At 38.0% G+C, this 14075-nt stretch overlaps 1 protein-coding gene across 14 annotated transcripts in view; it reads left to right on the top strand.

Annotated features, from left to right (window-relative positions):
• LOC139143493 (neuropeptide S receptor-like) overlaps window positions 1–14075 on the top strand; it is a 215979-nt gene that overhangs the window by 139843 nt on the left and 62061 nt on the right. For all 14 annotated transcript variants that reach the window (XM_070713877.1, XM_070713861.1, XM_070713873.1 and 11 more), the window contains one exon: window positions 9075–9243. The gene's annotated coding sequence lies outside the window, so the exon portion shown is untranslated. The remainder of the gene's footprint in view (window positions 1–9074; window positions 9244–14075) is intronic.

Genomic DNA, 14075 nt, shown 5'->3' with positions numbered 1-14075 from the left:
ATTCCAATCCAGTTTCCTTCACGCGCCCATTTCCGTGTGTAAAAAACGTCAGTAGTTTTTGGGTTGTGTACTTTTTTTGAATACAGATCATTATGAAAATGACTGCTTGGCTTGAAAAGTTGAAGAATATTATGTTAAGTGAATAAAATCATGCTAAATCGCTGAAATTTGGTCCGTTTGTTGTTTCTGCTGAGCGTATATTCCATGGGTAAAATTTATCGAAGAAACTTTATGGTGAAATCAGCCATGGCGACGAGATCACACACAGTGGAAATATCATTGCACTAGCAGCAATCAGAAATATCAACTCGTATTAGACATATCATTCTAATGTCCATTCCAAACTTAACGGTCACCATAAAAGATGTTCTAACTATCAAGATTGCAGGTGTAAATTGAAGAACATTGAATTTTCGAAACCTGCAGGATAAATGTACTTTTAACTTCAAATGAACATGCAACTTGTAATATGATATTATTTAGGCCTCCGGTTGTGGTTTTCTAGCGATACTAATGAGAGATGGGTTTCGCCTAGTTTGCATGGATGGCCTTGCTGAAAACTTAACAATGTCGACTCTTTTCATTAGCAATGCTTGCAAAAGACGGGTCTGCAAAACCAGGCTTGATCAAGTTCACAATGTATGTTATCTCTTCGAAAAATCCCACAAGGTAATGTCTTTCTTGACACCACACCTTTTTGATGGAGAGGACGCCAAATTGGCACGACTAGTTCCGGCAGGCGTTAGCGTCCATTAACTTTTTCCCCCGTCGCGCTATCACCCACATCCCAAGGGTTTTTATAGTTAACAATCGTGTTCTTTCCTGCAGAAGATTTGCCCTAATTGTTATCGGTAAAAGCCTCACACATGCAGGGGTCACAGATAAAACTCGCCGTTGAAGATCAGCGGTTAAGAAATTCCCAAGAATCAAAGTCTAGCTGGGCTCGTTAGAAACGTATTTAGGGAGCTTTTATGTTACAAATGGAACATCTTGGATATGCAGTTTGTACGAACAAAACCGAGCTCATCAACATTGAATTAACTACTATTGATTCATAAATGAATAACACGACAGGAGTCAGAAATGATTCTTGACACATCCCTTTCTGCAATTGCTTATACAACAGAGACATTCACTACTTGTATTTGTTAGAATACATGAAAGATTAATGGTGAATTCATAGTAAATAAATGAATGAATGCAAGAGATTGAAAATAATTTAATAGGACCATAATTTCACAACAGACAGCGCTTATCGATTCTCTCTATGTTATCTGACCCTCGACGAACCCCCCATGGAAAGTGCATTTGACAGTTATTTATTTATATGATGTCGAGCGACAAATTGTATCAGGTGAATGTTCGCTTCTAGGAATCGTGGAAGAGGTTCACTCATCATGTGATTTTCCGAGACGTATTTAAAAGGTGTTTGTACTGCTTTATACTGCTTTATTGACACACTTTACCCTAAGGAAAGGGTAACATCGTCATATATAGAGACTTGAAAGAAGCAATACAATAAGTAGCCAAAAAAATCAAAATCAGAAATAAATAAATAAATAAAGGTACATACATAAATGGAACACAAACTGGGAAGAATATTTGTTTGTCGTTGTACTTGTTTGTTATTGATCTCTCAGAAGTAGACACTTGTTAATGTACATTGCTATGGGAATGTATAATTTCTTGTTATTCATCATGAATTCTAGTTGACTGTTATGTGATAATGATTGGAATGTTGGGTGTACTGATTGAATAGTATTGTATAATGTATCTCGTTCTGATTTATAGTATTCACAAATAAATAGGAAATGGGTCTCATCTTCAATATTATTATGTGTACATCTTTTGCAAATTCTTTCGTTGATAGGGGTTTTAGATTGTCTTCCAGTTTCTATGTGGAGTTTATGGTTACTGAGCCTGAATTTTGTTAATGTGTCTCTCAGCTGTGGTTTTATTTCTATAAGGTATTTTTCAAGTGCTATATCCTTCTTGAATATTCTATATGTTCTTAACTTGTTTCTATTTCCTTTTTTTTTTGGTGTCACAAAATATATCTTCTTTCCGTTTGGACTTAAAGATATTACACAACTTGTTTTTAATTGATAATTTACTATCTGTACAGATGTCGTGCGTATTTAATATTTGTGATTCTTCCATTTTAGTTACGAGTGACTCAATTTTAGTGTACCAGTTGCTTTTGTTATTTTTATTCACTATGACGGCTTCTTTTATCAAGTATGTGGTTTTGGACATGATGCCATCGGTGCATAGTTTATGCAATACAGCATCATCCATGTGTCTGTCAACCAAAAAACCAACCAATAACGATAGCGGAACGTGACGACAATGACGACGAGGATAACGATAATGTTGATGATTGCGGCGATGGCGGTGGCAGTGGCGGTGGTGGTATTATCGATAATGATGATGACTTTGATTGCAGCAATTATTACTTCTATATCAATCATGACGATAATGATTATGACGATGATGGTAATAATAATGATGAGATGATGATGTTGAGGGAAACGATGATGATGATGATGATGATGATGATGATGATGGTGATGATGATGATGATGATGATGATGGTGATGATGATGATGATGATAATGGTGATGATAATCGAGAAAAAGATCGATTAAGCAACAGCAAAAGGTAGAAGTACATTTACTGCGAATATTACGGCCTACAGTGTGCATAATTGCCATAAATAACCTACAACTTCTTTTTTATTGGCAAATACTTCAGCCATAAACGTATCATAAACTTCAGTACTTACTGTAAAGATTTCCCTATATCTGCACGACATAATTAGAAGATCAATCGCGCACCTTATACATAAATATATTCGTCCGAAAGACCCACTTATCACTGCTGGAACATATGTGCCTAGCTGGGCTATGCACAAGCATTCCAGAGAATGTTGAAGCAAACATAACAGGGATGGCGGGGAAGTCAATGCAGTACTTCAGACAATCGAATAAAGATGTAATTGATCCTTCATAATGCTACATAAGCTGAAGGTCAGAGCAACATCTTTAGTTCTCTGATTGACGTGCGTCAAGAATGCTCTGCTTTTCTCGGCACCGAAGTCGATACCCATTCACTTCCCAGATTCCTCAGCTTGGTAGTCGATAAAGTGGCAATTAGCTTGACTGGAGGGTTATTAAACTGTGCCATAAAATAGCAAAAAAGTACAGTGACAGCTATCCATTATGCCAGCCAATTTTTCACTGACACGAATGTGCAGCAAATTAACAATTTAGGAGGAAACTCTCAATGCAATGAATTTCTGACACTATTCAAGTCCACCCAAGCAAATTTACAAGCACCCAGATAGCTGTATTGTCTGCGACGGGAAATTAATCTCAATAAACAGTCAAACAGAGGGCAACTGCAATAATTTTAATTTACCGAATAAACGTCAACTTAAATAAACTACTTGACTGTCTAGCCTAGAGTTTACATTGATGTCTACACACACACTAGTGGGCTTGGACCTTGCTGCCTCACTGATATGAAAATATTTTTCAGCGGTGGATGTCGAACAAAATAATAGAAAGAATGCATTCATAAAGTAGGTATGCGCGGCGCTATTTGGTGTGTCGTTCACATCAACGTTAAGGCGTGCACAAAGAATATGTTATCTAAGCCTTTTAAGACAAAGACCAACCATATTTTAATAGCCAATGCTTAAACTGATGTTTGCACACAATAAATATGGAGTGAAATAAAGATGGCCTTGGACGGGTTCGGTAATATCATGATTTTTATGACGATGTCCAAATACTGAAAAAGGAATATTTCGAAACATACATGTATCTGTCCAACACACCGTTACATTTATCCAGCTTACTCGTCAAGTGGCAAAGCGCGACAGTTCATTTAAACAGTTGTAACAGAGTCGGTCCATGTTACCAACAGAAAAGGGCACGATGATCGATGACCATTCAAATTCACAAGATCGTTGACATCAGGTGGCAAATTATGTCTAAACACTCACGCTTCCCCTGTCGTGCAATTCCACACAAATACGGCCAATCAACAGAGCGTGTAGCCCTAATGGCGCCGTACAATAAGCTCAAGTACTCTGCAAGCCGTCTGCTTTTAATGTTTTATCAAAATGTTATATATTTTGCATTTTGCACATCGCGACGAGTGATTCGGAAGAGCAAGAACGTTGCTTACAACATTTTCTATATGTGTTTATGAATGTTCAACTGGTCCTAAAATGGCGACAGACACTGCCCGGGTATTTTATCTAGCTGAATAGCACAGCAAAAGTGTTGGTTGACACAGTACAGATGTCGAGAAAAAGATCATTGACAATTTTATGTATGGCTACAGCATCTTCAAAGAGCTAAATTTATAGGCATTTTTCCAAGGCATTTCGAAGTCCTTTGTCCATAAATTAAGGTCTATTGATTGAACTATTGGGAAACAAATGGCGCCGCCTGATTGACAGGCGTTGGCGTGATTTCATTTATTCAAACGAGGCTATCAATAGAATGAGCATGTGCATCTAACGTTCACAATGTGAAGTGTAATAAGTCTGGTGTGCAGGCGATATATATTGTGTACATAATTGAAATGTGTGTTTACCTCTTGTAGTGGGCAGTTAATGTGCGTAGCTGAGGCGATCGAAATCTATGCAATCTGAGTTTATTAGAGCGAGTCTTCTTCTATTTGTAGGCGAGAAAGTTTAAAATTGTCGCCATCCATGAACGTCATGCTATACGTTCAAGACTGGTAAAAGGGAAATATGATCTGATTCTCGTCATTTGTAAGTGTGATTTCTGTTTACAAGATGAGTTGAGGATGTTGCAATCGATATTGTTTGAATTTATCACTCTCAATGAGCGGATAGGCAAACTACTCTTGACTTAAAGGTAGAGAGAGAGTTTTATCTTCACAGCGACGTTGCCAGAATTATGTAATGGTAACAGCCAGGTCCAGCTATGGTCTCCACTCGCAAGCTAGAAAATCAAGTGATATCTAGTGACCCATTACTGAGAAATTCGATATCGCTATATCATAAACGATGCACATCAATTATGCAGCGCGTAATCAACCAGGCTAGGATCTCTCGGCTTGGTTATCATCAACACATATATCTTTGAAACTGTCAACGACATTAAAGTTTGAATATTCATCGATGGAGCGATTTTATATCGCTGTTTTATTGAGCTTGTGGTCAGCACAAACTTTTTATTATTTAGCGAAACGAAATATATTATCTCACTGTCTTGTGAGTAGCTTCGACTTTCTTTCTGTTCTCGATGAGAGAGAGAGAGAGAGAGAGAGAGGAGAGACAGAGAGAGACAGAGAGACAGAGAGAGAGAGAGAGACAGAGCGACAGAGACAGAGAAGAAGAGAGAGAGAGAGAGAGAGAGAGAGAGAGAGAGAGAGAGAGAGAGAGAGTGAGTGTGTTTGTGTGTGATTTGTCAGTGTAGATGCTATAAACTGCATTATAATTAACCAATAAATCCACATTATTTGTTGGTGCCTATGTGTACACGAATCCAATGTGCCCTAAATATTCATATTGCACAAAACAGATGCATTCCAAACCTTTACTGCACAAGTCGTACAGAAATTGATGCGATGATATATGAAATTGGTATGTGAAGTTTGAAGTAGAACACTGCTTGAATTCAATTGGTAACTTAAAAGTAGGGCGCTCTATACAATGTAGCTATAAAGACATATGGTTCAGAATCACAGGTGAATATGTGCAAAATATATTTTTGTTCTCTTTATTTTATCATACGAATTGACAGAAATAGGAATACAAAATGTGATTATAATTGATTATTTTCATACATGGCACAATGCCTTATCAAGAATGAATATACATACACGAACGAAGAAATTTTTGGATCTAATGTAACCTATATATCACATTTACTGAAAGAAAAGGAGGGTACTAATGACAATCCGGAATGTTTAAATTCCTCTTCGTGTTAAAATATAGTGCCGTATTTATCGAACGATATTATAAAATGATATGATAAAAAAGTTTTGACAAACAAAACGCTATAATTTTAAATCAACCATGATCGCGAGTAATACAACCGGGAAATTGCTAATAAAACACTTCTAGTGCTCAGAGAATGACTAATCTCCGTGAACATGGCGCGTTCTCTAAATTTGAATTAGTATCTCTGTAGAGTGATGTGTTCAATCAGACGCGAGTATATTTTTACTGTGGTCAGCTCTGAAAATTGACCAGAAGAACCATATGACTTCCTTGCATGTTGCTGCCAATAAATACTCATAACAAGCTTTCACGTGGGGGTGTGTGATTTGTAAAATTGCTCAAACATCAAACTTCCGCGGAACACTCAAGCCGAGTAATTGGTCTCCAGCGCCCAGACGCCAACGCAAGATTCGGAAACGGGTCTGGGTTACCAGTAGACTTTTACGGAATGCAGTTTTACATAGAACGCCTTTCCACAACATTCATAGGAAACAGATAGCTTATATACCATGACGAAAACCTATAACCCTATTTGTAGTCTCTGAACTAGCCCAATGGCACTATGGCATCCTTGTACCCAAGGTATATACGTATTCCCTCGCCAATTTTGGCGGCCATATTTAATCTCGCTTTAGGTCTGCGTAGCCTCGCTTTGGGCATGGGACGCAACACGACAGACAAATATGTCACGCATAAGCTACTGTGCAGCCTTTTTTATAGTTTCTCATCGCATTTTACATTCAGCGTAGGTGTTGATGGTCAGGGAAAAACTACTTGTTGGTATTAAGAAAAACGTGCAATTTAAACAAGGAAATCACTTTGATCAGTACACTTAATAAGTTCACTTTTCGCCTGATAGGACGTTTAATCAATAGCACATCCATTATCAACATGTGTTGAGGGCTGCAAATTTAGTGCGATCTGTGATTCGTTACGCGGGAAGAGACGAATAATGTAATCACTTTAGCATTAATCCTTGGGTTATATGCATCCATAACCCTTTGTCTTAATTGTAATTCACTAAATTCGCAATAGGTGTATCAGAAACTAAACGGCCGAATGCATTCAATCTTACGTGAGGGTGAAATTGTTGATTGGGCATCCACGCATTCGATACTCACTTCTAGAGGGTATATATACACTAGAACCCGTTCTTTTACTAGCTAGATCGAATGACCTCCTGTGGCCTTGCCTAATCAAAAGTGGACCCGCCATCCATACATATTGACAAAATATTAGGTGTTGTCAATCCGTTTGGGCATTACTTTGGCCATTAATATAAATATATAAACCGTGTGACGTGCAGTGAAATGGAAATTGAAATTACCTTGAGTTGATGTAGGATAAGTGAATTCTTTTGCTTGACGCGTTCACAGAAGTGCGAGTCGTGTTGGTGAGGAGAATCTACTAAAATTTTATGATTTCATGCTACCATCCCATTTGTTGAGAAGAGAAAACTTGTGAAAACCCATAGCTTCGTGCTGAACGTTTAAGGAATTGCTATTTAGGACTCATTGCATCAAACGTTTGTCAATCATAACGTGCATAATGTTACATCGCTGTTTTTGGTGGAATACAACGGCAAGAAATATTTGTTTATTTACATAAAAGAGTGATAATTTTCTTCGCCTTGTGGTTACGTTCTTGCTATAATTGGACTCTGTTTTATGTGGAAACGCAAAGTATCCATGCCTTTCGGTCCGGACTCAAATGTTCTTTCTAAAAAAAATTGAACAACGTGCCTTGCCTTACTGTAGATTGGATGCGGTGGCGAGTTTAAATAAACGTGTATCATTTAATGCTCGAAGGAGCTGTACAAGAAATCGTAGTTGACACACATGCACACAATAAAACGGAGCTAAAGTTATCAAAATGAACGTTACTGTTCTCCTAAAAGACAAGCGCAGCATTTGTAAATCAACAAATCTCGTGGCCTCTTGCAACCGTCAATAAAACCGAACACTATGCTCTGGATACTCGACACAGTCGGGGCAATCAGTCCGCATTAACTTATTGCTCTAAGGAACACACGAAGGTCAAGAAATCAATACCCAATCGCCCTTATTGTTTCGCAGACACCATCACCCTTTATTACGCCAATAGACGCTGTGTGACTTACATGGAAAGCTAAATGATGCAGACAGCGGGTGTACGTGTGCACGCTGTTTTATGAAAGCTGGGTATCCATGACTGGGTCTTATTTACAGACTTCGAGACGTTCTACACAGTGATAAATTTTCATTGCAGTCGGGGGAAGGACACAATGTGTGGCACTTGAAATATACTTGTGTTCCCTTTTCTCAAAAGCTATTTCATGCTCTCAGAAAGCGATATGGAAAATACCGTGATATTATCTCCATTCTATTTGAACATTAAACTTTCATTTCATCTTTGCCAACAGCTTACATTTTATAGGTTATCATGTTGATGTCCTTCACAAATGTCTCTTTAATGTGTGTGCACGCCATCGTGTCTGACAGAGCGTTGTCATGAGTGCTTTTACTCGACATAACGAGTACGTCAAACATTCCAACGCTTTCGGTTTTCTTAAAATATTGATATTTAATATTCGGGTTGTGATCCACCACATGTGAGTAAATATGACAAAAACCAACATAATTTACACTGGCGCTCAACCACGTAAGCTTCTATGGAACAAGCAGTGACAGCTTGCTGAATTTTGTTCATCGAATTTGGAGAGAAGCAAAGTCACTCACGTGTGCACTGCTCTTCTCCGATATCAATTGACAACAAAACTCGTTTCTTCAAGATATTACCGGCTTATTTTCTAGCTTGTTTTCGAGAATGACAAAAAGACTTAGCTAACCCAGGGGGGTCTTAACCTGCTCATGGAAGACATCAGTACACTTTGCTTGAAATTCTAACCCTTGCAAGTACTATAGTTAATTTAATTCTTTAATTCGTGTCGTTGTCTGTTGAGGCTATTGGCTATCACCCCTCCGGGAAACGCCCTCACTTCACCTAAGACGCTTAGCATTAGCTGCATCTTCTACAGTGGGAGGGGGATTAAACATTCCACGTAACCTTTTCGCGTTAAAGCAATCTCCGCTCTCCATTTCTTCTGTAGCGATCAAGATTTAGACACTGTCACAGAACGGCGTGTCAAGTCGCGCGGAGGTATATCTTATTAATTTGTCATCGACTCCAACGAAGAACACAGTATTTCGGTCGAGTTCGCAAGACCATTGCGAGTTTTAAAGGTGAAGAAAAATAGAGCTGCGGCCAATTTTAATTTGGTAAGTTTCAAAAGTTAATTCATCAGTGCCTTCCTTTTTCTACAATCACGTTTATCAACATGTAGTGACGAATATTTACAATTCGTATATCTATATCTAACTACATGAAATCGTAAGTCTTGTGAAAGTGGTCCACAACTGACATTTCTCCGTGCATTTATTGCCAGATAGGTGTTTCTATACCAATGCTCCTGCCGCAAATATTGCATTTCATGTTTCTGCACACATGCATAGATTGTAGATGAACGCTCTGCGCCATGATGCTCCCGTAGATTTGCAAAACCGTATATTGCGTCATTTGAGATTTTTGGGAGCAGTGCAATAACGCTTCTGTCACTTACCAAGAAAATTCATATGAAAATTACATCTATATATCATCACTCGTCTAGAATTTCACACGAGGTCCCTTTAAAGAGGTGGCGCGCATTTCTGTTCATTAAACTGCAACTGTACACTCGTTTATCGGATAGAAATACATGTTCGGTATGGCCGTAACATACCAATAAATGGTGTTAGAACGTAGGCAAGTATGACGTGGCTGGTTTTTGTTCTGCCAGTATATTCCTGGCAGGCATATTAGTCGACAAAGTCAGATGAAGCATTTATATAACACACACGCCAGTTACGATTTATAGAATGTCGTTAAACTACCTTTCTGTACACGTTTAAAGCGATGATGTGTAATATGTATAATGTACGTACAAACGTGCGTAATACGTCTGTCAGTCTGTCCGTCTGTATGCATATGTATGTATGTATGTGTATGTAAGTATGTGTATGTATGTCGCGTCTGTCTGTTTGTATGTGCGTCTGTCTGTCTGTCTGTCTGTCTGTCAGTGTCTGTCTGTCTGTCTGTCTGTATGTATGTATGTATGTATGTATGTATGTATGTATGTATGTATGTATGTATGTATGTATGTATGTATGTATGTATGTATGTATGTATGCATGCATGCATGCATGCATGCATGCATGCATGCATGCATGCATGTATGTATGTATGTATCTATGTATCTATGTATCTATGTATCTATGTATGTAGATTTTCTGCATTTTTCCCGTAATGGTTTTGACACAGTTACTAATGATAGTCAATGTGGTTTTCATCAATTCCTCGATTAAGATCAGAAGATCGTTCTGTATACGTAAATCAGCAGTTTTCAGCTTTTTCCCGCCTCTTCGACGTCACTTTGGAATGTATATTGCCTTTGATAATTTCAAAGTTTGTTATGTCAATTTCTAGTGGATTTGAAAGAGAGAAACAGAGAAAGAGGCGTGGATTTGATCTAGTTTCGAATTAGTTTTGCAACTTTATTTAAGGTAGAACGCGCCTTGGGGACACAAATTTGGACTCTCTAACTTTTATATTTTTTTCCTCATATACCACTTGTTGGGTTCATTTTAAAGCTCTTGATGTTAGAAAACTTTTCACCGGCTTATTTTTCGAAATTTGAAATTTTTATTTTCGCCATAGAGTAAACACAGGGATGGCGGCCATTTTGAATTTTAAATATCGGTAAAACTTGAGTTATATTTCTCCCTATTATAAAACTTTGCACAGTGACCCCAATTTTATTCTTGATTTTGAAAGAGAATGGTTTAATGATTCTTCAAGGAAAGTTTGAGCAAAAGTTTAAGTCTTTCACTTTCGAGGCGCGAAGTACCCTAACAGAAGATATGTGGCGTGGTTCAGATTTTACTCCGCGCGTTTGTATTTCATATTTTCCCATATAAGTTTTGGATGTGCGTCTTGCCAAGCAACATCACTGACAGTAACTGCAATGACGATAGATCAACGCATCCGTAACTGTGGAAACATCCAACGTCTCAAATATGTCTATAATTCATGAGATATCTATAAAAAGTCAAATTCATCGAACATTACTTTGGCAATTGCAAACGTAGTGAAACAGAATCACGGATTTTCGGTGTGGGTTGAGTATGATACACTTCAATGTTTCGGTCAGCCATCCTATAATACTCTTTAACAACCGAAGTGTTCACAGTGCAATATAAATCTAGATACATTCCATTTACTAATCGAACTTGGGTATGATATGCTTGCAAAAATAGAAAATGAACGAACCGTGTCCTGCTTTTCAAGATTTGTTGGTTCATATACACTAATGCTGTCGACGTCATCAATACTTTCATTATTTTGAGACTCATCAAAATATCATAGATTCCAGTGCCAATTATAAAATTTCTTGCGTCAAATTTTTGATGACAACGATACGCGAGTGAATTTTTAAATCACAAGATAATCGTATGAGGTGATTTTGGAAGCGTCAGTGTTCTTATAATGAAGAAAGTGACGAAATAGCATTGTTTGTAATGCCTTACGAGGCTCAGTCGCGGATAAACAGATATAGACGTAGTGGATCGCTAGGGATTTTATCGCGATACAGGAGGCATTAAAATATACGCATATCTTGTCGAAGAAGAACTAATCAGATCCGAAAAGGAAGAAAAAAGGCTTATAACGTCGCTGGGATGATATTGTCTCTACATGTGGCACACAGGTATTGAAAGACGAGGTTCATATAATAAATTTAGGCAGGACTTCATAACATTTTTCGTTCGGTTTCTGATTAACCAGGAGTATTCTAGACAGAAAATCCCCTGTGAATGTCGTCGATCGACATCTATTGAAACTGAAAGCCACAAAAATCGGAAAGTATATTAGACTCTTTGAAAAGGCATCTGTATCGGAACTAAACCATGCACAGAAGGTACAGTTGGTTCAAACGTCACTATGGTAGCAGTTGTGCTAGGGGGCTGTTCGTATTAAATAAATAGAAACATACCCCTTAAGATGATGGTAAATTTCTTAAGGATTGCGATAAACCACAGTGTTGTTCAGTCTCGGAGCCTAGCATTCGCTTTATCCACATTTCAGCAGTATGCGTTTCGCCCCGGGTGGATGTGGATGTCATTATCGTCAATAATCAGTAATCACGACATCAGAAACTTGACTTTAAAGTGTGTCACCTATGTCTATAGACATGCAAACGAAAAACGATATGAGGGAAGTAATGTTTCAACGATGGTGCTATTACAATGTGAAATATATAAAACAGAAATACAACACCTACCTTTATCAAAGTAGGGTAAAACCCTCTTATGCATATGGACCCTCTTATGCATATGAAATTGGGTTATCCTCTATTTCACACACGATACGCACATTTTGGCGGGACTTCAATATAGATTTTTATGGTTTTGCATGAGAATGGCACGATTCAAGTCATAGTCATAAGCTGTGCACGTTTGCTCCTAATATCTCTTAATATCATGCCGTGTGCTTGTTTTACGTACAGGTGTAAATCGCACTTACACAGTAACGATTATTTACTGCCATGGAGTTTCCAAGTTCTTCGAGCCCAATTTTGCATGACTTAATAATGTTAACATTACTGGCAAGTTACTTATGGAAATCTTACTCACGCATAAAAAACCGCGGTCCATTCATCGAAAAACCTTTACAGTTTCGAAACTCTCTACGTCATCATACGTTGTGTGAAATTGAATAACAGTTTTTGATCACAGTTTCTTGATAACCTGACTTGATGGCTGCTGGTTTGACACGGCAGGAAGAATTATGATTTTTATCTCACGATTTCCGTTATAAATCAAACTGGAGGTGATTTGAGGTACCAGCATTATTATGGCAAATAATTCCCTTTACACTTTTGTCTCTGGCTGTTTTATTAACCTTCTGTCATGTAACGATCGTGAATGAGGCCTAATGATTCAGAAAAGTGTATCATCCACGTTGTAAATAAATTTTCCTTACATTTTTTCTAACATTCAATGTCTCACAAGAGAAGACTGCAAAAAAGTCACCGCATGATATGCTGTCAGAGGCGATCTCGTCGTGCAGCTTGAAAACACATTTCGCACGAGGTGTTCATTCTGGAGACGGCCGCCTGTCTATTATGCCGTCTGTCAGTTTGCGTTTATGAGTGAATCGATGTTTTGTGAAAAGGGATTTTGTAAAATTGGCTCAAAATGACCAGAACCTCATAAATTAGTGGTCTCTCCAGCATGGTCGATAAAAGACGCCGGATTTGCTAACGTTCCACGTCTTCCACAAGGTCGTAAACCAAGCTAATTAAGTTGCCCACAGGTCACACCCTACAATGAACAGACGATTCGTTACGAGATTGCCTGGTTTCAACAGGAAAAAAAGAGCCAGGGGGGAAGTGGCAACGCTCACACATAACTATATCACAGTTTTCTCCTTCTCTTCATCGCTGAAATAAGTCATAAACCCAAACGATTGATTGTACAGCAACAAGAGTGCTTAGGTTTGTCGCAAACATTTCCCTATTTCGACCTTTAATATGTAAAGATCACGTTGTCAGTTGTTCTATTTATGTATGTATGTATGTATGTATGTACGTATGTATGTATGTATGTATGTATGTATGTATGTATGTATGTATGTATGTATGTGTGTATGTGTGTATGTGTGTATGTATTTGATAGCATGATGAAGGGATTTGTAAGGATTGATACATTTCCTTGTGCATGTCGTGATCCAAATGGACAAACACAACACATAGTTGTAAAATTCGGATGAGGGAGGAATTCATTAAAGACTTCAAGCGCCACAAAAGTCAACAGAAAACGCATCGTTACGAAGACATGACAAACTGCCACATCATACATTTGGTTCATCAAAACTGCCTCAAAGGTGTTATCACTCATGTCATCACAAATTATTCCCCTGAAATGTGCATTATTAACTCTAAAACAGTACCAAGCATGACCCAAACCATTTCCAGGCAAACCCATTTGACTTTTGAAATTGGTTTTCGCGAAATTCC

Source organism: Ptychodera flava, chromosome 11 (assembly GCF_041260155.1).
Source record: "Ptychodera flava strain L36383 chromosome 11, AS_Pfla_20210202, whole genome shotgun sequence".
Taxonomy (NCBI): Eukaryota; Metazoa; Hemichordata; class Enteropneusta; family Ptychoderidae; genus Ptychodera; species Ptychodera flava.
Note: the sequence above shows the minus strand (reverse complement) of the source record. Positions and strands in the feature narration are given on the sequence as shown.